Genomic DNA, 24,675 nt, shown 5'->3' with positions numbered 1-24,675 from the left:
AATTGACGACAGATTCCAGAGAATCGTCCAAACAAACAGTAGATGTAGACAGTAACAAATATATTGATATTGTTTTGGTTGATGTTGCGGACAGCTTTCCTTAGTTGGTCCTACTTTTGTGTTACTTATTTCCACCAGTTAGAAGTTTGGCATATTTTTTTCAGACACTACTGCACGTATGTAGTTCACAGTGAATCAGATAGTTGTCTTTCTGTGTGTGTTATGTTACTTCCAGAAATGAAGGTAATGCATATACTTCAAAATACACACACACACACACACACACACACACGAAAATTGAGAAGTATCTCTAGTAGGTCTGTTCTGGCAGAGAAGGAAATGTCATTGATTTAGGGTGAATTTAAGATCAAGTTGTGGATTTCTGATCTTAAAAAAATAGTGCACAAATACAGTTAAATGTATTCAAGTAAAAGCAAGCAATTCAAGGAAACAAGCCAAATAAAAGAAATGTGTTTTTGTAGTGTCTGACACGTATGGTACAATGTAGTTGAAAGGCCATCAGTAAAAGGGTCCTGCTGAGTGATGTTACATAACTTTAGGCAGAAGTTCAAAGAGATCTTCTCAATCTTTTCACATTGCAACATAGTTTGTCGTTTGTCTTTCGGCTTTTCCCGGTTAGGGGTCGTGACAGCGAACTCTGGTCCGCTAATGATTGACAGTAGATTTTCACGAACGCCTACGTGCCAGCTCAACGTTCAACCTTCAGCGAAGGCACTCACATTTACCAAACTTAATCTAAATTACCTTATCAAACCTATTTCATTGCTGTTTTGCTTATTGTGAAAGATTAGACTTGCCCCGCATCATTCAGTATAGCTGTGAAATGAGACAAAATGCATTTTGCAGCGAAGCTGTTTTTGAAGAAGTTAGTGCTGACCCCATTTCATGAGCTCCTGAGCACCACCAGTAGATTAAACAGTGTGTGGTCTTGTGCATGCACAAGTCAACAGAATAAATTACTTTTACTAATAACAGTAAGTGGATGTCGTATTTTCTCATTATATGATAATGAGAATAAGAGGAGGATATAGCACTGCTGAAATTTTACGAAATACCGCCATGAAGGTATTAACAGGGAAGAAATGTTGGCTGAGTCGCATGTATTAAATAGTTAAAAATGTACTGACCCACAGCTAGGCTATTGGACAAGATAGGATGTCTGTCCTGGGAGGCTGTAGAGCTGAATGGTATGGTAGGCTTGAGGAGCTGATGGCTTGTTACCTTGCCTTGAGGGTGGGGGATTGTACACAATTGTGTGTGCATGAAGGGTGGTTCATATGTTCTGTGCATCTTATATGTAACCATTATGATGTTACTGCATGCGGCATCCTTCAGCGTGAGGAACAATAACAAATAAAATGAACAGCCACAAATGAAGAAACCAGTTCAAAAACGACTCAGCCAGTAGATCCAAAACGCAATTTATTACACTAAAATAGCTGTAAAATAAAAACACTTCTTCTCTCTAGCTCTTCGGTCAAATGCCTTTAACAGAGTCTTTTAAAGGCATTGACCAAGGCGCTAGAGAGAAGAAGTGTTTCTGCTTTACAGCTATTTTAGTGTAATAAATTGCTTTGTGGATCTACTGGCTGAGTCGTTTTTGAATAACAAATAAAATCCCTGCTGTGATTAAGTGTGGTACTGTCCTAGGATGCCTTAATACCCTGTCTGTCTCCCTCAAAGGTGAAGGAAACGATGATTATCTTCCACCATATGTGATCCAAGGTTGATGATGTCGGTCTGAGGGCGAAGCCGGCTTCTCTGATGAGGGAGAAGGGGTTAGTAGTGTCATTGGTGGCAAATGAAGGTCAAATTCCACAGCAGAGAAACCAGAAATAAAAGTTGCTGATTAACACATGGTCATAGTAGATATGTTTCACATGGTCATAGTAGATATGTTTCTATAATATCCTGCTTGGTAGATAAATTTATTTATGGTTTTCAGTGTTAAATTCTGAAAATTATGTATACTGAATTGGAGGCAAGAATGAGCGTTGTTGAACTGAGTATGAACGATCAGTAAATATAGAACTTGAAATGTATAGGCTAGTGATTTCAAATTATTTGTTTTCCATACTTACACTCACATATATTTTTTTAATATTGGTAAGACATGAGATACGTCATACTCGTGATGCGGTGAATAATAAAAATCAAAACTGTATTCTTTATCAGAATTGAAATAACACTGTTATCTGTCTTTAGGTCGTCTTTTAAAGAGATACTAGAGAATTAAATCAACATTTTAGACTGAAGAATGAGTTGAAGTAGATTGCTGTAACATTAGTAAATTTTAGTAGCAAATTACTGTGGCATATCCGAGAGTTGTACCATTTTGTCTTTGGCTAAATGTCATGTCCTGAGTGAATTCAGCTCGGAGGACATCCATGCCTGGCCGTGTCTGTAAACTAGTTTGTATAGTGAGTATTGGAACATCCTGCTGTGTTTGAGAGCCATCCTAAATGTGCTGACAGTTTCAAAGGTGGATAAAGCAGATTGTGATATGTATATCAGTGTCATGTAAAGGAGCATAAACTTCTTTTGGCCTAAGAAAACTGCAGTGACTGCAGAACATTATGCAGTTTAAATTATTGGCATGTTGAGGTGTGGTTGTTAGAGTGGCATATTTACCTGAGATCAACATACTGGTATCTACTTGTATGTTTTTAAACCAGCTTCATATTCTAAGCCTTAGGTGAAAAATGTCAATTTTTAGCACAAGGACTTCATAACCATTGTAGGTAATATTTTGTTAAGGAATATTTGTAATACATGTAAGATCAGATAACACTGTTTCCACAGATAAGTACCCGAGTGCTGATTTTTTTGTAGTTAGGAAGGTTTTTTTGGGGGTGGGAGGTGGCATTAGACATGACCTTGTGGTGCTCCTCCATCCCATCGGATATCCAGTGCTCTTAGATGAACTTACATCTGACAACTCCCGTAAAAGAACAGTTATCCCTGAAACAGATCATAATCAGGATGGCAGACTTAATTTAAAATCAGTTGAGTACAACATCACCCCATTTGGTATGTATCTGACCATCCATGGGCAACAACTAGAGCATCTGCAAAGGTTCCTCCCAAACATAATATATGGGCTAAACATGTCCTACATGGACTGTCTCAAAGTCCTATCCCTATACCTGGTCTCTTTTTGTATTGCTGAGAGACGAGCTATGCCTGACCTTTAAAGCATCCTCTTATCCTGCTCTGATGGACCTGCTACACATCCACAAAACAAACAGCATCATAATTACCTGGTCTAGGGACCTAAACCTTGTCTGCAATGTAAGCAGAACGTTATGGAGGGACAGGTATGTGTCTCAGAGACTACCTCTTCCCTGGAACAGGCTTCCCATCCAAGTGAAGCAGAACTCTTCCCTAACCCATTTCAGGCGTAACTTGGACCATTGGATGGGAAACTGAAAATTCACCCTTGGTCTGGCACCTGTGTATCTAGCAGACAGAGGCAGCCTGTACATGCTTGACCAACCAGGCCTAAGCCTAAATATACCCTTTAAAATAACCCTGGGGTATCAAAATTTTTCAGATACATTTGGAAAGTGTGACTAGGCTTAAAAAAGCCTCTTGGGGTCATTAGCCTAGTAATCACCTATAAACCTATAAGGATGTTTGTTCATGCTTCCTGCCCAATTAAATTAACTGACCCCCAAGTGTGTAAATGTATTTATGGGATACAGAAGGTGCAAGCATATATATTTTTTATCAGTTGTATTGACTCATCACATTTTAAAGAGTAACATGAGTACAAATACACTAGCAGGAAAAAAAAACAAGCCATAATATTCCATTGTTATTTTCTTTTAGTATACATGTGTTTTCTTAATGATTTTATTCACTCCAACAGTGTGTTTCTCAGTTCCTGTCTTCCCTTTAATCTCACTTCTCCTTCTCAACATTATTCTGCATGTACTGTTCCCAGAAATTCCATTTATCTCTGTGTAATTTGCTTCTTCCACAGTAACATACCTATGGTGGGGTCAAGCAGCAACCACCCTAGGCTTGATTAGCAGATGTTGACTGGTCTTCAGTTCACTGCATTATTGGTATATTGCATTTGTGGTCAGATCTGAGGTTTTACATTTTAGAAAGGAAACACTTCATTTGTACAAACAGAAGCATTTTAGCTTTCCATGTTATGGCACAAACTGTTCCAGTTGCTTGCTACAAATGTGGAAATCAGGTTTGCTACAGTTTAAAAGGAGCTTTTTTTAGAACTGAAGAGCTTTAACAGACAAACTTTTTTTTTCAGATCCTTAACCTAGAGTGATATGGGGCATATTGGAAGGGTTGACACTGGATGACAGAATAGGTAGTAGCTACACCTGTGTCCTTTACTTTTACAAAGATCCCACTCCATGTCTTTTGACTCCTGCACAATATTCAGTACTTCAGTTACAAGTGGTTTAGATTTTGATTTTCTAATTTATAGTCTTGGTGCAGCGGTAGCATTGTTGCCTCACAGCAAGAGGTTCTCCTGTTCGATTCTCGGCTGGAGTGCGGGGCGTGCCTTCTGTGTGGAGTTTGCATGTCCTCCCAGCAGGTTGAGTGGCATTCCAAAAGACATGCGTGAAAGGGTGTGCCTTCGTTGAAGGTTGGGCATCGAGCTGGCAACTCAGCACCGTGAAAATCTACTGCCAATCATTAGTGGACCGGAGTTCCACTGTGGCAACCCCTTACTGGGAAAAGCCAAAAGACAACATCTAGTTATTGTTTTTTGGCAGCCAAGAGTATGAATTCAGATACTATATCCCAGCTCAAAATAATTATTTCCTTGGTTACAGTCGTCTTCTCCTCCAACATTTTGAAGTCCTCCCACATGTTCCAGTCCTCCCCACCATATCTCTTCCATCACACATACAGCATTTTCTGTCTACCTGAAGAAAAAAATCTCTGAAGTCTGGGTAAGGTATTAAAATACCTATGCAAAATCTTCTGTGCAAGAATGCTAAAACCTCTGGAATTTGTTGCATACTTAGGAGCCTCACAGATGTCCTCCCAGTGTTCATTTGTAAATTGCTTTTCCATTTTCTTTTCCTAATCTTTTCTAACCTCTTACGGATTGGTTCTTATAGTTATCCTTCAAAAGTTTATTATGCCCCACTAATTAGCCCTACATTCTGTACCAGGGCTGACTAGTCTTCAGTTCCTTTCTCTATGCCTGTATTCTGTTATCATTCTCTGACAGGGAAGGCAGTCTTTGACCTGCAGTCCAAACTTGAGGTTTGCCTCACCCCACTCTGTTACCTTTCCATCCCTAATTATTTGCTCCCATTACCTTGGTTCCCATACTAATTTCCTCCAGCAAATTCCAGCCACCTATTGCCTATTTTCTGTACCCCCTATATGCAGTCATTGTGAATGATATAATTTGTCTTCTCTAGTCCCTTGTTGCTGTAGTTCTTTGAATAATTTCTGCTACTTTATGAAAATATTGTGTATGTTGGTTGTTGTCCACAAGGACCTGCATCCACATTCCTCCTCTCAATCTGTTTTTTTCAAATTCTGTCTCTACCATTTCATCTTCATTCCTTTCCACTTTGATTTATAACCTTTTCCGTGTGTTAATCATACAAGTCTTAACTGTAAAACTGTAAAGTTTCCCTTTAAATCACAAAACAACAAAACCAGTCCAAAAACCACCACCACAAAATAAGCACTGAAATAGAACTTTAACGCCACAATATGTTGCACAAACACGTTTTCATCGATAAAACGACTTCATCAGATAAAACCATGTACCATACATCACTTTAAATACACAGTTAATTAACAATAAAATACTCAATAAATTAATCAAACAGTCAAGCCATAAAACTGCTTGTTACAGATTTAAAGTAACATACTGTTTTTCCCTTTAAATCAGGTAATCTTAAACTACCATGTTCTATGCAGAATATCAATTTATCCTACTTAACTCCTCCCCTGTTCCCCTCCCAAATAAATTCCTTCAGCATCTTATTAATCGTTCCACAACTTCTCCCTGGTTAACAAAACTATGCCTGATCTGTATTTCAAATTAAAGGGCATAAAATCATTTTCATAACTTGTATCTTACTATCAATATCCATAACCAAGAGCTTTCATCTTCTCTGTTTTGCAGTATCTTTCATTCAGTCTTTCCCTACATATCAGTAGTTACTGTAACAGAATCTTTTTTAATTCATGCACCTAAATAAAGTCATCTTTTCATGCTCCCATAAATATGGGCATTGCTGAACCAGTTTATGCATGGGCTTATAGATTCCTGCCTATAGCCATTGTTTTGTCTTTGTTTTATATCCTGGAAAGACTTGAACCGTCTCAAAACGTTCCAGAATGCTGAAAGTCCTTTGTTTTTAAATATAAAAATAATAGTATCTGCAGATAAAGCTAACTTTTTGATTACCATTCCAGTTAAATCCTTCAATTTGCGAGTCCCTTATTTTCTTTTCTTCTGGCACTAAATATAAAACAAAAAAAAGGGCAAAGAGTTACTCTGTTCAAATGTAGTCTGTTGGAGAGGAACCCTCCCACCTTAATTCTTTACTATGACTCGTCGTATACCCTCCTTATTAACCGTATTATTCTGTCAAGAAACACAAATGCTACCATTGCCCTACTCATAAAATCCTTGCTGATTGTTTTCTCTGTGTCAAGACCCCAAAAACAATAGCAGTGTTTTCTTACAGTCTCCTACCTTTTAGATTATCATTGTTCACTGAATATTATCAAATGTTTGTCTCCCTCCACAAAACCACTTTGATCCACATTTATCAGTTTTGGTTCATAGGTAGGTACTAGGCTATCTGCCCGAAGGCATTTATAAGCCTAGCCAGAATGTGTTGGCTTTCGCCACGCCCTTAGATTAGTTCCCTTTGCCTCTGTCCAGCAGAGCCATTGAAGTGATCCCTGGGGTAAACTTTGTTTCCCATCTACTCATCAAGGTTTCTCTTGAAGAAGGTTAGCGAGGAGCTCTGCCTAATATAGATTGGAATCTTGTTCCAGAGCATGGGAAGTCTCTGGGACAGGATCTATCCCTCCAGCAGGTCCTATTTATTGTTGTGGTGAGGTTTAGATCCCTGGAGCGTGTGGCTCAAGGGGATATGGTTTTCTTTAGGTGGAGCATGTCCATCAGTTCTGGGTTGGACATGGCCTTGTATGTCAGGCAGAGATGACCTCTGAGTAGGTGGTATGCAACCAAGTACAGCTGGAGTTTCTTCAGTCCATCTGCATAGGGCATCTGCTTGAGGCCAGTGATCCTCTTGGTGAGGTACCTCTGTGGTCTTTCCAGTTGTTGCAGGTGTCTTGTAAGGTACATCCCAAATGGGGCATTATACTCTATGATGGATCTGATGAGTGATGCATAGAGGGGCACAATGACCTCTTTCGATCTGGATGCAAACCCTTTTGTGATTAGGTGGGCCACATAGAAAGATTTTCTAACCACTTTGGCAATGTGATTATCAAAGGAGAGGTTGCTACTACTTGGTCCCCAAATCCCTTATTACATCTTCCGTATTTAGGGGGCTACCACCTAAGTGGTAGTTTATGGGTACTTTGTTTTTTCCAAAGGTGATGACTATGCACTTTTTGGCATTTAGCTTGAGGCCATGGTTTTGACACCAGGTATCTGTCTCAGTGAGACCCTTTTGGAGGATGTCTGTGTCAGCCGGAGAGTCAGTTATAGCCCCTAGTTTGCAGTCGTCTGCGAACTTGGTCATCCATAGTCCTCCTGTGCTTGCCTGTACCTCTGAGAAGTATATGCTGAACAGGAGGGGTCCTAGGACTGAGCCCTGGTGAATGCCACTTGTAACCGGTTTAGAGTCAGACCTAGCTCCTGCAACTCTTACCATGTGGGTTCTGTCCATGAGCCACTTGGCAACCCATCTCATGATGTAGGGGTTTATGTTCAGGCTGGTGAGCTTGTCTATAATACCTGAGTGGGGAATGGTGTCGAAGGCCTTTGCAAGGTCTAGGTAGGCTGTGTGGACCACCTTTCCCTTGTCTATAGCCTTGGTAACTGTCTCAAAGAAGTCCATCAAGTTTATGAGGCATGATCTGCCCTTAACAAAGTCGAACTGGGTAGGGGCCAGTGTTTGGAGGTTTCCATTGTCTTTGTTAATGAGATCTATGATGATGAGTTCCATAGCTTTGCAGACCAAGCTAGTCAGGCTTAGAGGGCGATAGTTCCCGGGGTCCATTGTGGCTATCACACTTATCCATTGTGGCTCCACCTTTGTGGAGTGGAATAACCGTTGCTGTGTTCCACTCTGTAGGCACATAGCCTGTGGAGAGGCTGAGTTTAAACAGTGTGTTTAGGTGAGGGGTTAGTTCATCTTTGAGCTCTTGTAGGACGCAGCCTGGGACACGTCCGGTCCTATTGATGCTGTATTTTTGGCTTTGGAGAGGGCTGTTATAACCTGAGTGTCTGTGATTTCAGGGGCACTACATTCTTCTGATATAGCTATGGGCCCTTTTGAGGGTGAGAGGGGGGTAATGTTTGCACTGAACCAGTCTGCCAGGATGTTGGCTATATCGGTCGGTTCAGTGTATTTTGTGCCATTCTGCACTAACTCGAAGCAGATCTGAGAATTGCCACTTAGATTCTTGACATAGCTAAAGAATGCCATGTGGTTATCTTTGGAGTTCATGGCAATTTTTCTTTCGAAGCTAGCCTTGGATGATTTTATGAGGGAAAGTAGTTTCTTGCTGATACTGATCAGAGATGTCTTCCCGTCTTGGGATTTTACTCTTTTCTGTACTAGTTTCCTCCTTCTATTGTTCAGGCATCATCTGCTGAATAACACTCCCAATTATTGATTTACAATCTTCATCATATAAAGTTGACACAACATGCATTTTGATGGCATGTCAGGGCTGCATAGTCCACCTGTTCTCATGTCTGTCTAATACATTGTACAGAATTAGTCATACAGTTGCTAGTTTTTTCCAAACCATTCTAATGTATTTTTGAATAGCATCATTGTTTTGTGTGTATTTTTGTATACCCTTTACTGTCTTGCACAATCTGGTGTAGTTACCCATACTTTTCATTAGTTCCCTCTAAGGGATGATCTTAATGATGGGTCCTAGAGGGCTGACATACTTTTAGGTTGACTGATTTTTGATTTTGAGTTTATCATTTAAATCCCTCATTACTGACTCCATATTTGCACTGGCATCCATGTGGTTCACCTGTACCCATTTCATTTAGCTCGGTATCATTTGGTCCCTGTAAACGTGCCTTGCCTGTTGTTGACCTCTCTAAGTCCCTGTTGGAGTTTGCCAGGGAGTGCAAAAAAATGAAATTTGGGGCACTTGACTATGTGATATAGAACGTGATATTGAGTCCTGAAATGTGATGGTGTAAATCCTTTTTAAAGACAAAATCAAACAGTGCTCCATACACTCCAAAAAGATGAATAAGTATCGCTGGAAAGCTAAATATTTATTTATGTATGCTAAGACTGCTGTGCTTTGTTGTAATGTCATCACTTTTTTTCCAGTGAGTGTGAAAAATAGCCACTTTTGAATTTAAACTTTTTAAACAGCAATTTAAATTTTAATTTAATTTTAATTTTAATTTAAACTCTGTATACTTGTGTACACTGTTTGTATTTTGTACTGACTACTGTATTATAAAAATTGTTGTTATTGTAAGCTTTGTTACTACATGTGGAGCTTTTCTCCCTGGGCCTCCGTTGAAAATGGGCTTCTGGCCCAGGCGGACATAACCTGGTTAACAAATTTAATAAATACATTTTATTTATAGGGAAATGTGATGCAAAATGCCTGTTTTTATAACTACATTTGGCTGTGTCCCTTTGCATTATTTAATTTGTTTTTTACTGAAACATTTTATGGCTGCAAGAGAAATATAAGGAGCATCTAAAAGTTTTAATTCTGTTTAGGAGTAATGAGTCTGTCGCATTGGTTTAGTTTGTACTGTTTAGAGATGTGTTTAGGAATAATGAGTTTGTCACATTGACTTAGGTCAAATTTGGTTGTGTGTTAATAATGATTCAGTAAGAAATATCTCATTTTGCAGTTATTAAATTATGTAAATTTAAGGTCTGGCTGACACCAAAAATGTCATATTAACATAATGCGGAGGAATGAAGTGAATTTTAATGAAGTGATACTTTTGCATATTGAAGTACTACATTTGTCCTGCACCAAACCATAGTGTCAGGAATATTAGCTAAGAGACCTTGTTATACATTTCTAATAAATGCCATTTTGTATTAGTAATAAAACAAAAGTAAATAGGGAAAAAAAGAAAGTCTGTCTGCTGAAAATGTACCTGTGATGCGTATGGAATACAGGTCGAGTATCTCATGCACATAGTTTCATCTCTATTAACATATGTGCTTGGGATCGGTATTCATTTTCACTGCAGCCTATGTCAGTAGACCTGTCCTGCAGCATGCATGCATGCATCACTGGATCAAGACTTTTCTAGGGAAGCGCTATGAGGAATTGGGCTGCCATCTTCCTTTCAGATAAATGGGCAAAATTCCCAGAGTGAAAGCTTCACAGATTTGAGAAAAGTGTGAACTTCTGGTGAAGTAGATGAGTATTTATGTACTGATGTGTTACTGTATATTACTGCAGTCCTTTAAACGTCTGTAAGAAAGAAAATAAATGCTGAGCGAACCAGTTCAAGCTGTGATTGCTATAGAGCATTAATATCACTTTTGTTTGGAGAGAAAACAAGCTTAAATGTTGCTATTAGTCATGTGTATATCTCTGTGAGCACTTCACTTGTCTGTCTAGACAGATAAGCATGTCCTTCTTGTGTGGAAGTGACACATCCACATGGAATGTCCTGTAAGGTATTTCTGGCTTTGATTATCCAGTATGTGCATTATGCAACACTCTGCATGACCTGCTCTATGCCTCCATGAGCTGTCATTTAAACTCCGCTGCCCACTCTTCATACTACATCCATGAACCTTTTGTGTCACCTGCATGAGAAACACTTGTTGCCTTTTTTGTTATTATACATCTAGCTGTATAACAGATTTATGCCATGGTCTTTCCTGCTTGTAATTCTGCAGTCCTTGGGTGAATTACGTGTAGGGCTGCACTTCCAGAAATGCAGCTGCCACTTTACTCTGTTGTTCCTGAGAGTGAAATTTATTTTTAAGTGTTGCTAGCTATCCTAGGACCTTTGTTTTGTGTTGTCTGTTTGTGTAGTTTCTTCTGGGCTTTAGTGCTTCAGTTGGTAAAAGGTATAGCATTTATGACCCAAGAGGCAAACAGCTTAAGTAAGCATTGTATGTCATGAGCGGTTTGAGCGTCTTTTCAGGCTTGTTGGCTGTTGGTGAAGCACCCTCCAAGAGGAAAAAACGCTGAGAGAAGAAGGGAGCCACTTTTGAGATTTTAAGTATTTTTTCTCTGTTTATTTACTAAGTTTTTCTGCATAGCTGTCTAGCTTGAGCATTTTCTGGCTTGTTAAACTTGATTTCTGTATTAGTAGCTGTATTTAGAGCACAACCAAAAGCTGTTTGCTGAATTTCCTGTTTGCACTTAATTTTAAATCGTTTTTTTCTTAAAACTTGCATATTTTCTGTCCTTGACCTAGCACTCTTGTGTGGGGTCATTTACTGCACTGTTATAACTTGATATTACTTGTGACCCTCTGCTATGTCTGTAAAAAACAAAACAAAAAAATCTTGCTTTTTTCCCACTTTTCTGAGAGTTAAAAAAGTTCAGTTACAGGCTTGCTGTTCCTGAACTGTTTGAAAGTTTCTGTGAGGCCATTTTGCTTGGGCTGAAGGAGGGTCTCTCTGTTCATCAGTGGCAGTGACTAACATTGAGCAGCTTCCCTGCCCCCCGTAGAGGTGGTTACTGACTTGAAACTGTAGTTTTATTGGCCACTAGGGTCATTTCCATAACTCCTTCATCTTCCTCTCTTAAAACCTAGTTGCCTCGTGGTTTGAGCGTCTTTTCAGGCTTGTTGGCTGTTGGTGAAGCACCCTCCAAGAGGAAAAAGCTGAGAGAAGAAGGGAGCCACTTTTGAGATTTTAAGTATTTTTTCTCTGTTTATTTGCTAAGTTTTTCTGCATAGCTGCCTAGCTTGAGCATTTTCTGGCTTGTTAAACTTGATTTCTGTATTAGTAGCTGTATTTAGAGCACAACCAAAGCTGTTTGCTGAATTTCCTGTTTGCACTTAATTTTAAATCATTTTTTCTTAAAACTTGCATATTTTCTGTCCTTGACCTAGCACTCTTGTGTGGGGTCATTTACTGCACTGTTATAACTTGATATTACTTGTGAACCTCTGCTATCTCTGTAAAAACAAAAACAAAAAAAAATCTTGCTTTTTTCCCACTTTTCTGAGAGTTAAAAAAGTTCAGTTACAGGCTTGCTGTTCCTGAACTGTTTGAAAGTTTCTGTGAGGCCATTTTTGCTTGGGCTGAGGGAGGGTCTGTCTGTTCATCAGTGGCAGTGACTAACATTGAGCAGCTTCCCTGCCCCCCGTAGAGGTGGTTACTGACTTGAAACTGTAGTTTTATTTTCCCTTTTGGGTCTATTCCTGCTTCTTTCCAGCCCCTGCTATCAAGCACGCTTTAACATGCTTTAGCGCGGAGTTGCCACTAGAGCAGCGCCGGTTAAACAAGGTTAAACTCTTTCTGGCTCCAGAAAGTCTGTTCTTCAATTTTTCCCTTAGAACTGCTCTGTTAGGAACCTAAACAGTTTACACCTACACTAAAAAGTGCAGCACTTGTTCCAAATAGCTTTTTCTTCACAAAAAGCTCAGCACTTGTCTTATAAGCATATCCCTTGTCTTATAAGCATTCTCTCTGCAGGTCAAGCACTCCTATATTATACAAATCTCTCACTAGCAAAACCCCCCAGGAGTGCCCACTTCCCTGCTAAGCCCACTACTTTTCTGTCTCATACCAACTCATAATTCTTTCTAGCATGTCGAAGGGTCAGATGCTGGCGTCCTCTCCTGCCCATTTGGTGAATCTGGGAATTCTGAGACAATGTTACAATTGCCTCATGTACACGGACAACCATCTCCTCCTCCCATGTAACACTAACACTTGTGAGAGATGCAGCTATTTAGCCAGACTGGAGGCTGAGCTCTCTCAACTCAGGACTGGCAAGACCAGGCAGGAGGAGAAGGCAACTACACACACCACAATACCAGTCTCACATAACTCAACCACACCACTGAATCAAACACATAAACACACTAAGACATACTCAGAGGCTCTGAGTAAAAATTTACCTAAACAGCAGAGGCCTCAGACACCCAAGCAACTGCAAACTCAATACACCACACAAACAACACATAAACAACAAAATCAGTGTGCAAAGCAGTCACTGCCCTTAAGGCCAAATACAACACCAAACATACTTGTCATAGGTGACTCCATAGTCAGACACACTGACGTCCCGCTCACCAGACTGAGTAAGGAGAAGGTCACAGTAAGCTGCCTGTCGGGCGCTAGAATCCGCCACATAACACAAGCACTCAGGTCTCTCAACAGCAGGTACAAGTGCGACTCAGTCATTGTCCACGCTGGTGTCAGCGACCTGAGGCGTGCCTCCTTGGACTACATGAAAGAGACATTGAGGAGCTCTCTGATTATGTAGCCCAGGCAGGTATGACCCTGACCTTGAGCAGTATCCTACCTTCACCTAGAATGATGCCACAATACAGTGATAAGATGATCAGCTTTAATAATTGGCTTAAATTCTGGTGTCATTCAAAGGGGATCCAATGTCTGTCTGCCTGGGATGACATGCTGGACAAGCCACGCTGCTTCAAGGGCGGCTTGCACCTGTCACCCTAGGCTTCCGGATATTGGCAAAGGCTCTTGCCACCCCCATAGTGCCTTTTTAGGCAAGGCTCAAATTCTAAACCTACCACCCTAGAACACAAAAAGTAAAAACTAAGGGTAATGCTGCTCAATGCCAGAAGTCTCAATCTCAAGATGCACGCACTAGAGGCCCTTCTCAGTATGGAGAACATCGATGTCTGTGCTGTGACAGAAACCTGGTTCAAGGCTCCTGAGAGCACCCCAGCACTAGCAGGTCTCACCTCATATCATGCGTTCCGGCCCCAAAATCTGGACAACACCAAGAAAGGAGGGGGGGTGTCCATATTCATAAAGGACACCCACACCTCAAGGTTGGTGGCAGCGCACAATGCATCGGAGACCATCCAGGTGCAATTAACCATAGGCAAGACTGCTCTGCAATTTGTAGCATGTTACAGGCCACCCTCTCAAACTCAGGAACCTCACATGGCCTTCCTGAAAACAATGGAGGGGATAAATGTATCTCCAAACACCATCATACTAGGTGACTTCAACTACCCTAATATAGACTGGGAACACTACTCAAGCCCAAACACTCTAGCCCAAAGGTTCCTGGAGTTCATAAACTCAAATGCCATGGAACAACTAGTCACCATCCCACAAGAGGAGAAAACATACTTGATCTCATCATCACGAACATGGGATCACAATGTTCAACACGGAAGTATACCTCTCACTGGTGAGATCAGATCATAAACTAATCTCGCTGGAGGTCCTCATCCCCCCCACCTGAAACAAAAAGACCACAGTGAAAAACTTCTCAAAAGCCGACTTCACACTTCTAAAACTAGTGTGGTCTCCTTTAAGGCCCCTGAGCCAGTGGTAAACATTACTCAAACCGCTGAATCACTTACAAATGCCTTCTACCAGCACCTACAGGACTGCATGGATCAGGCAATCCCAAACAAAACTAAGACTCTTTGTACCAAAGGCAAGCATCCAGTCTGGTGGACCCCAGCCATAAACGAGCTCTACAACAAAGGAGGAAGCTACTACAAGATAGAGCAAAATCCTTGAAAGGTAAGACACCTTTGATCATTATAAGTAAAAACTAAGCGCTCTCATAAAATCATCCAAGGCAAATTTTGAGAGAAAAATCGCCAAGGATTCAAAAGACAATCATAAGGCCTTCTTTAGCTATGTTAGAAACCTAGGAGGAAACTCCCAGATATGCTCAGAATTAGTTCAAAATGATGTGAAGATTACTGAACCTGCACACATTGCCAACATACTGGCTGACAGGTTCAGTGCAAACTTCTCCCCTTCCCAAAAGGAGAGATATCTATACCAGAGGATTGTAGCCCCCAAACATCTCCAGCGCCCAGGTGAGAACTGCTCTCTCCAAAGCAAAAACACAGCATCCATGGGACGGATGGTGTCCCGGCTGTGTGCTCCATGAACTCAATGAGGAATTAAACCCACAGTTAGGACAGCTGTTTAATCTTAGCCTCACCTCAGGATACATACCCAAGGGTGGCGCCGGCGACTGTGGTCCCACTTCACAAGGCGGTGCCTCCACCGACCCTGGAAATTACCGTCCCATTAGCTTGACAAGCCTTATCTGCAAAGCCATGGAGAGGATCATAATGGAACTCATAAATAAAGACATAGGGAACTTGCAGACTTTGGATCCAACCCAGTTTGGCTTTGTCAAAGGCAGATCATGCCTTTTAAACTTGGTTGACTTTTTGAGACAGTCACCAAGGCCATTGATGAGGAAAGGCAGTCCATACAGCCTACCTTGACCTGGCAAAGGCCTTCGACACAATACCCCACTCAGGTATCATCAAAAACTCATCAGCTTGAATGTAAACCCATACATCACAAGATGGGTTGCAAACTGGCTAAGTGACAGAACCCACAGGGTCAGAGTTGCTGGAGCCATGTCAGACTCAAAGCCTGTCACAAGTGGTGTCCCACAGGGCTCAGTCCTGGGTCCACTCTTGTTCGGCATCTACTTTTCTGAAGTACAAGCAAACACAGGAGGGTTATGGCTGACAAAGTTTGCAGATGACTGCAAACTGGGCCATAGTCGAAAACACATCTGACACAGATATCCTTCAGAAGGGCCTCACAGAAACGGATAACTGGTGCCAGAGCCATGGCCTAAAGTTAAATGCCAAGAAATGCATAGTCATACCCTTGGGAAAAACAAGGTTACCCCTAGCTACCATATAGGTGGCAATCCACTGAGCACAGAAGAAGTCATCAGGGATCTGGGGACCCAGGTTGACAGTAGCCTTTGTTTGACACTCATGTTGCTAAAGTAGTTAGGAAAACCTTCTACATTGCCCACCTGATCATGAAGAGATTCACATCTAGATCAAGGGAGGTCATCGCCCCTGTACTCATCACTCATTAGACCTATGATTGAGTACAATGCCCCATTCGGAATGTATCTGACCAGACACCTGCAGCAGCTGGAAAGGCCCCAAAGTTCCTCACCAAAAGGATAAAGGGTCTCAAAAATATGTCTTATGCTGCCCGACTGAAAGAACTCCAGCTCTATTCAGTCTCATACCGCTTGCTCAGAGGTGACCTGTGCCTGACATATAAGGCCATGTCAAACCCTGATTTGATGAATATGCTTCACCTCAAAAAATCTAGATCCCTCAGAACCACAAGGGCGGGAGACTTGAACCTTGACACGGTTATTAATAGAACATGCTGGAGGGACAGATTCATCACCCAGAGACTCCCTATGCTGTGGAACAAAATCCCGGTACATGTGAGGCAGAGCACCTCGCTGGCCTTGTTCAGGAGGAATCTTGACCAATGGATGGGGGATCGCAGATATACCCCAGGGATTACTTCAGTGTCACTGCTTGACAGAGGCACAGCAAAATAATAGGCATAGTTTTATTCAAACTAAAGGGGTGGCGAAAGCCAAATAACTATGGGCTAGGCTTATAAATGCCCTTGGGCAGATAGCCTAGTATGAACCTATGAACCTATGAACCTATGACTAGCTGGGCTGTACGTGGAGTGTTAAAGGAGGATAACTGCAAGCAAGAATTGCATTGATGCTGGATCTTCTGCATCCTGCTGTATGTGCATGCGGCTGTTGACTGTAAAGCAGTTGTTGTATCCTTGCTGTACAGTGCATGAAAGTATGATCTAGTGTAATATGCATATGATGGTATGCCTCACTTTGAAAGCAGAGTGCTGCATGCTGTTATTTAAGGTTGGATTTCAGAGCTCACGCACATATGAGGTGTGTGGAAGTAATATTTCATTGTCAGCTAGATCCTGCCATAGGTCTCTACCTCTTAAAGAGGCCAATGTGGAACACAGACCTTAGCAATGTGTGACAAACACTCAAAATGTGGAACACACTTTTTTCGCACTGCGTGAAAACGTACCATTTCCATGGGTTCTGGTTGAAGTAGGCTTTCTGCCAAAACTATAACGTTAGCAAATACTGTACATTTGTTAAGACTCAATAAGACACACATGTCAATAAATAGTTAGCAGAAACCACTGATAAAATGCAATATGCTCGGTAGAAAATCATTACACAACAATGTTCAAGTGCTCTTAAGCACCTGCTTTTCCAACCCCTCCATATCATCTTCCAACCCAAAAAAGTTAACTCGTCCAATAAGGGACTTCAGAGCAGAAACATTTACAATATTGCTACCATTACCTTGAGACACTGACAGCATAAGCAAATTTGAATTAATATACACTTTCTAAAATAAAAAGCAGTTTATAATTTATTAAATGTAATGCCCCACCTTTTCTCCAAAAGTGACCAGCCTAGCTCTCAAAGAATCAGGGACAAATCCAGAAATAATCAGGGGACACTTATAGGTTCATAGGTAGATACTAGGCTATCTGCCCTAGGGCATTTATAAGCCTAGCCAGAGTGTATTTGGCTTCCGCTTCCCTATTAGATTAGCCTACTGTGCCTCTGTAAAGTTGGTCACAGAAGGTACCCTTTTAAGATTAGTTTACTGTGCCTCTGTCTAGCGGGGACACAGAAGAGATCCCAGGGGTGAATTTGCTATTTCCCATCCACGCGTCCAGATTTCGCTTGAAGAGGGTCAGCGAGGGGCTATGTCTAACATGAATTGGGATTCTATTCCAGAGTGAGGGGAGCCTCTGGGAAATTAATCTGTCCCTCCAGCATGTCCTATTTATTTTTGTGCTGAGGTTTGGGTCCCTGGGCGTGTAGCTCTAAGGGACTTGGATTTTGAGGTGGAGCATGTCCATTAATTCTGGGTTTGACATGGCTTTGCGTCAGACATAGATCGCCTCTGAGTAGGCGGTAAGCAACTGAGTAGATCTGGAGTTTCTTTAGTCGAGCTGCATAGGACATCTGTTTGTACCCCATGATCCTCTTGGTGAGGTACTTTTGGGGTCTCTCCAGTTGCTGCAGGTGTCGGGTAAGGTACATCCCAAAAGGGGCATTGTATTCTTTTATGGACCTGATGAGTGACGAGTAGAGGGGCACAATAACCTCTCTTGATCTAGATGTGAACCCTTTCGTGATAAGGTGGGCTATATAGAAGGTCTTTCTAACCACTTTGTAGCGTGATTATCAAAGGAGAGATTTCTATCTACGTTGGTCCCCAAATCTCTAATTACTTCTTCCATACTTAATGGATTACCACCTATGTGGTAATTTGTGGGCACTTTGTTTTCCCAAAGGGGATGACTATGCACTTTAGCATTTAGCTTGAGGCGTGGCTCTGGCACCAAGCATCCGTCTCTGTGAGACCCTTTGGAGGATGCTTGTGTCAGCTGGAGATTATTATGGCCCCAGTTTGCAGTCATCTGCGAACTTTGTCAGCCATAATCCCCCCGTGTTAGCCTGAACCTCAGAGAAGTATATACCGAACAAGAGAGGTCCCAGAACTGAGCCCTGTGGGACGCCACTTGTAACTGGTTATTATCTTGAGACATTGACAGAAGAGAATGTGAACAGAGAATTGCTCGTATAAACTTAGCAAGTTGCCTAAATAACTGAATTTGTTAACATGCATTTTCCTGAAGAATATGAAGTCTATGTCAGACTTATAATAGTCAGTAATTTGCCAGAAAACCACCCATTTTATGAGCAACAAATCAAAAGGGAAGAATCTAGACATTCTGCAAAAATCTGTAACTCCATTCCTGTCTGAGACAATGTTAAATCAGTCCTACACTCTGCACATTCAGCCACTTTACCTCTGCCCAGTAAGGGAACAAAGCATCTGCAGCTCCAAGTTTATCAGTCCACATACCCCAAATGCAATCAGGGAGAAGAACAAATAAATCATCCAAGGTAGAAGTATAGTTCCCAGAAAAAGCAGCACCATCACGACCATCCCGGTACCCGAATCAAGTAAAACAAATTGCAGCCCTTTGCCCTCAGGTTAGTGGCCCAGTGTACAGCCATCACCGTACCTGATGAAATGCACTTCCGCACCAACTCTCGTTCAGCTGGTGCCTCCCTCTCTAGTCTCTGTACTCTGGTCCTCTTACCACGATCATAAATGAACTGCATGAATGTTCAAATAGTTCAGTAGCTGCAAGATAGCTTGCAGAAGAAAACAGACGTAACTCTCAATGTGGTGTTGTTTTTTGCGCCCTGCAATATCCTTTTTGAAAGTATTGCAGCAGCGCGAAAACTAGTAGTGGCATGCGATTGGCTACATTTTGTGCCTCCCGATTGGCTCGCTTTGCATCAGAACCGATTTATTTATTTATTTTACATTTGTTAACCGGGGGTGTCTGACTGAGCCGAAAAGGCCTTTTTTCAGCAGAGGCCTGGGGAGAAAAGCTCCACAAAGAAAAATTACAGATACATTTAGTTAGACATGATCAGTATATACACAAATTACAAAAGACATGTTTTTACAGTGGTATGCTTCACATAAACAGTTACAGTGGAGAGAACAAAAAAAAATATTAATTTAAAAATAAAGGTAATTAATAGATTTGTGGTGTACAGCTGAAATTTGGAACATAGGTAGAATACATACATAGTACACAGGTACGGTGCCTACATTGTAGATTAGCCAGTGTTTGTGAGTAAGAAAGAAGACTATTATCAAGTTGTATACCTTATCCACTTTCACTAGCCTGGGGAGCAGTCATGGCACTGCCAAATTTGCTTGAGATGTTGCCTAATAAGGTCTTTAAAGGAGGCTTTGGATGATGTGTTTTGAATGCTAGTGTGGACAGAGTTCTGAGTGATGTTGTACTAGGTTTTTGAGGGCAGGACACTTATTGGGGAGGTAATAGATAGAATGACAGAGGCAGAGCTGATTGTAAGTTAGGAGGTTGGGCAGTTCAAGCCAGTGAAGCTGTCTTAAAGCAGTGCAGTGATGAGTTTTATATGAGCAATTCGCAGCAAAGCGGGCAATTCTGTTATAGCAGGCTTCCATTTTGCTTAGTTCAGTTTTGTTGAGATTAGTCAGAATGAGAGATGCATAGAGTAGGGTGGATAGAAGTTGGGAGCGAGCAATGGCTGATCTTGTGTTGTTGGTAAGAAATGGTTTGATATGGTAGAGTGATCCCAGTTTGGCATGTACTTTTTAAATAGTTAAGTTGAGATGACTATCAAATTTTAGGTGGGAGTCTATGGTTATTCCCAATAGGTGAGCCTGTGCCACTGGAGTGATTGGAGTAGCATTTGTGGAGTAGATAGTGAATTGACTGTTATCAGTGTTTTTGTTAGAACTGGTTATAATCATAAGCTGAGTTTTCTTTGGATTGAGGATACGTTGGGCTTTGGTAAGGTAGTTTTCAACATCAGAGAATGCTAGTTGAGTTGCTTGCAGGAGGGTGGGAATGTTTTGTGCAGCACAGATTAAGGTTCATAGGTTGGTACTAGGCTATCAGCCCTAGGGCCTATACAAGCCTAGCCATAACAATTCCCTGGCTATTTCTTCCCACATTATTTACTTTCCTGGACCCCTGTCTAGCAGGGTGACTGACGTGATCCCTGGGGTGAATTTCCTTTGTCCCATCCAATCGTCAAGGTTCCTCTTGAAGAGGTCCAAAGAGGCACTCTGCTTGACATGTATGGGCAATCTGTTCCAGAGTCTGGGGAGTCTCTGGGTCAGGAACCTATCCCTCCAGCATGTTTTGTTTATTGTGATGACAAGGTTTAGATCCCTGGAGCGTGTAGCTCTGAGGGATTGGGATTTCTTTAAGTGTAGCATGTCCAACAGCTCTGGGTTTGACATGGCCTTGTATGTTAAGCAGAGATCCTCTGAGTAGGCGATGTCGACAGAGTATAGCTGGAGTTTTTAAGGCGGTCAGTGTAGGGCATCTGCTTTAGGCCTGTGATTCTTTTAGTGAGGTATTTCTGAGGCCTTTCCAGTTGTTGCAGATGTCTTGAGAGGTACATACCAAATGGGGCGGTGTATTCTATAATGGGTCTAATGAGTGATGAGTACAGTGGGACAATGACCTCCTTTTTTCTGGATGAAAAGCCCTTCATGATGAGGTGTGCCACATAGAAGGATTTCCTGACTGTTGTGGCGATGTGGTTATCGAAGGTGAGACCACTGTCCACCTGTGTCCCTAAATCTCTTATCACACTTTCTGTGTTTAGTGTACTGCCACCTATATGGTAATTCATGGATACATGTTTTTTTCCCAAAGGGATAACAATACATTTCTTGGCATTGAGCTTGAGCCCATGGCTCTGGCACAAGCATCTGTTTCTGTAAGGCCCTTTTGTAGAGTATCCACATCATTTGGGGATTCAATAATGGTTCCCAGTTTGCAGTCATCTGCAAACTTTGTTAGCCAGAGTCCCTTAGTGTTGACCTGTACTTCAGAGAAGTAGATGCCAAACAAGAGCTGCCCAGGACTGAACCCTGAGGTACTCCACTTGTCACTTGTCTGGAGCTGGATTTGGAGTAGGCTACTTTTACAGTGTGGGTTCTATCAGTAAGCCATTTAGCAACCCATTGGGTGACATAGGGATTAATGCCCAACTTAGTAAGTTTATCTATGATTCCAGAGTGGGGATGGTGTCAAAGGCCTTGGCAAGGTCTAGATAGGCTGTGTGGACCACCTTACCCTTGTCCGTGGCTCTGGAGACTGATTCAAAGAAGTCAATCAGGTTCAGGAGACAAGATCGGCCCTTCACAAACCCAAACTGGGTGGGGTCCAGTGTTTGAAGGTTGCCAATGTCTTTGTTTATAAGTTCCATGATAATACGCTCCATGGCCTTGCAGATAAGGCTTGTCAGACTGATGGGACGGTAGTTTCCGGGATCCAAGGTGAATCCCCCTTTGTGGATTGGGATAACTGTAGCTCTGCGCCACTCAGTGGGCACGAAACCTGAGGTGAGGCTATGATTAAACATGACACTTAGGTGAGGTGCCAGTTCATATTGTAGTTCATGTAGTACACAGCCCAGGATGTCATCTGGTCCCATGGATGCTGTATTCTTGGCTTTAGAGAATGTGTTTTGTACCTGTCTGGCTGTTATTACTGGAATTTGGCAATCGTCCGGTATTGAGATGGGCCATTTAGGGGGTGAGAGGGGGGTGAAGTTGGCACTGAATCGATCTGCCAGGATATTGGCAATATCCTTGGGATCAGTATATTTAATGCCATTCTGTTTTAGCTCAGAGCAGATCTGTGCATTGCCATTTAGATTCTTGACATAGTTATAGAATGCTTTGTGGTTGTCTTTGGAATCTTTGGCAATTTTATTTTCGTAACTAGCTTTGGAGGATTTTATGAGGCATCTCAGTTTTTTACTGAGGCTAGTAAGGGAGTTTTTTGCATCCTGGGATTTTCCACTTTTCTGCAAAAGTTTCTTCCTTTTGTTGTAAAGTTTGTTTATGGCAGGGGACCACCAGATTGGCTTCCTTTTTTTGGGTGAGAGCATTTTGGTTCTATTTGGGATGGCACGATTCATGCATGAGTGGATGTGCTCGTACAGTGCCTTAGTGTAGGATTCAGTGTAGGATTCAGCAGTTGAACTTTCAGTTCCCGTCTGCATGGGTGTCATGAAGTTTGTCACTTCTGACTTGAGTAGCATGAAGTTGGCTTTGGAGAAGTTTTTTATGGTGGTTTCTTTACTGGGGGGTGGGGGTGGGATGTGGATGATAAGGGTGATTAGTGTAGTGTCATCTGCATACTGAATGATAGATGCATGCTATGTGGAGGTATGAAGGTAATTTGTGAAGACTTTAATAATAGTGGTCGTAAGATAGAACCCTGTGGGACTCCTATAGTTATGGGCAGCTGAGGAGAGAGAGAATTTTACCATTTCACAGCTTGGTACCTGTCAGTTAAGTAGCTTTTGAACCAGGTAAGAGTGGAATTTGATAGGCGATATTGGTTTAGTTTGTTTAGCAGGATTTGGTGTGAGACTGTGTTAAATGCTTTGGACTTATCCAAAAAAAGAGTTGACACCTGTAGGCCTTCATTTTTGAGATGGTTTACTGTGTCTGTGAAGCAGAGGAGGGCTGTAGTGGTACTATGGGCAGGTCTGAAACCATGCTGAGTAGGTGACAGGATGTTGCTGCCTAGGAGATAGTTTAGCATCTGGGTATGGATGCATTTTTCTAGGATTTTGGCCAGGGGGGAGAGTAAAGCAATGGGTCTGTAGTTATTAAGTTCAGTGGAGGTCCCGCCTTTATGTATGGGTGTAATATAGGATCTTTTCCAAAGTTTGGACACATAGTTTTCAACAATTGATCTGTTTATGAGAGTGGAGACTGGGAATAGCAATAGCATCTGATGTGAGTTTCAAGAAATAGCTGGGGAGTAGGTCGGCTGCTGTTGATGAGGTTTTTAGTTTGGAGATCATGCTTTTGATTGAAGTGATGGAAACTGTTTTGAGGGTAAAGCTTGTATTAGTGTTGTTTGTGTTGGGGGGTAGTGAGGAAGGAACTGTCCTGTGATATTAGGATAGAACTGAGTTCACAAAGTAGGAGTTGAATTGTGTTTAGATGGGAACTTTAGTGTCAGAGTGGTTGGTTTGGGGGTAGCCTTTTGAGTGGATTTTAGTAGCTGGTTTACATTTTTCCAAAATTTTTGGGGGGGTTGTGTTGGTATTTAGTTTGTAATGTTGTGTAGTACAATTTTTTGTCCAGCCTAATGCATTTTTTTGCACGGTTGCACAGTTCTTGGTACTTAGTTAGGCTTTGTGTTTCTTTGTTTTTTTATAGTAAAGCCAGGCAGTGTCTCTGGACCTGAGGATTTGTTTGGTTTCTTTACTGAGCCAGGGGTTTGTAGAGGTTCTAATCTTGATTTTGCACAATGGAGAAAAGTGTCTAGGTGTTGTAGAAATGTTTTGTTGAAATATGCTACAGCCTGGTCAAGTGGGAGGGTTTTTAGTGGGGTCCAGTCACAGTTACAGAGTAAAGTGTTGAGGACCTCAGGAGAGAATGTTTTTGTGTTTCTAGTAGATATATAGTTAGTGGTTTTGCATATGCTTGTCCTACTATGTGTAAAGTATATTATGTTGTGGTCACTTAAGGTGTCTGGGAGACTTCCTGTGTGAGGGTACAATTTGGGATTGTTAGTTAGGACCCAGTCAAGGATGGATTCCCTTTTAGATTTTTTATCACATCTAGTTGGAATTTGGACTAGCTGCTGGTAGCCATGGAGATTTATTAGATTACTTGGTGTTTCTGATATACAGGTGAACCAATCTAGGTTGAAGTCCCCCAGAATAAGGGTTTCTTGTGAGTATGTGGAAGAACACCAGGATAAGAAGTCTTCAAGGCTAGCAGGTGTATTACCAGGTGGAATATAGATCACAATTGTGATGATGACCTTTTTAGGGTGAAGTTGTGAGATAAGTATGTCCCAATTATTGGGGGAGGGGTAGGAGTTTGGTAATTGA

At 41.6% G+C, this 24,675-nt stretch overlaps 1 protein-coding gene across 1 annotated transcript in view; it reads left to right on the top strand.

Moving 5' to 3' along the window:
- The window catches only part of DTNB (dystrobrevin beta), a 2,387,431-nt gene that overhangs the window by 999,555 nt on the left and 1,363,201 nt on the right, over nt 1-24,675 (top strand). The window lies entirely within an intron of this gene.

The sequence above is a fragment of the Protopterus annectens genome, chromosome 2.part1 (assembly GCF_019279795.1).
Source record: "Protopterus annectens isolate FY-2018-M chromosome 2.part1, PAN1.0, whole genome shotgun sequence".
In the NCBI taxonomy this organism is placed as follows: Eukaryota; Metazoa; Chordata; order Ceratodontiformes; family Protopteridae; genus Protopterus; species Protopterus annectens.
This window is presented reverse-complemented; position numbering and strand designations above follow the sequence as displayed.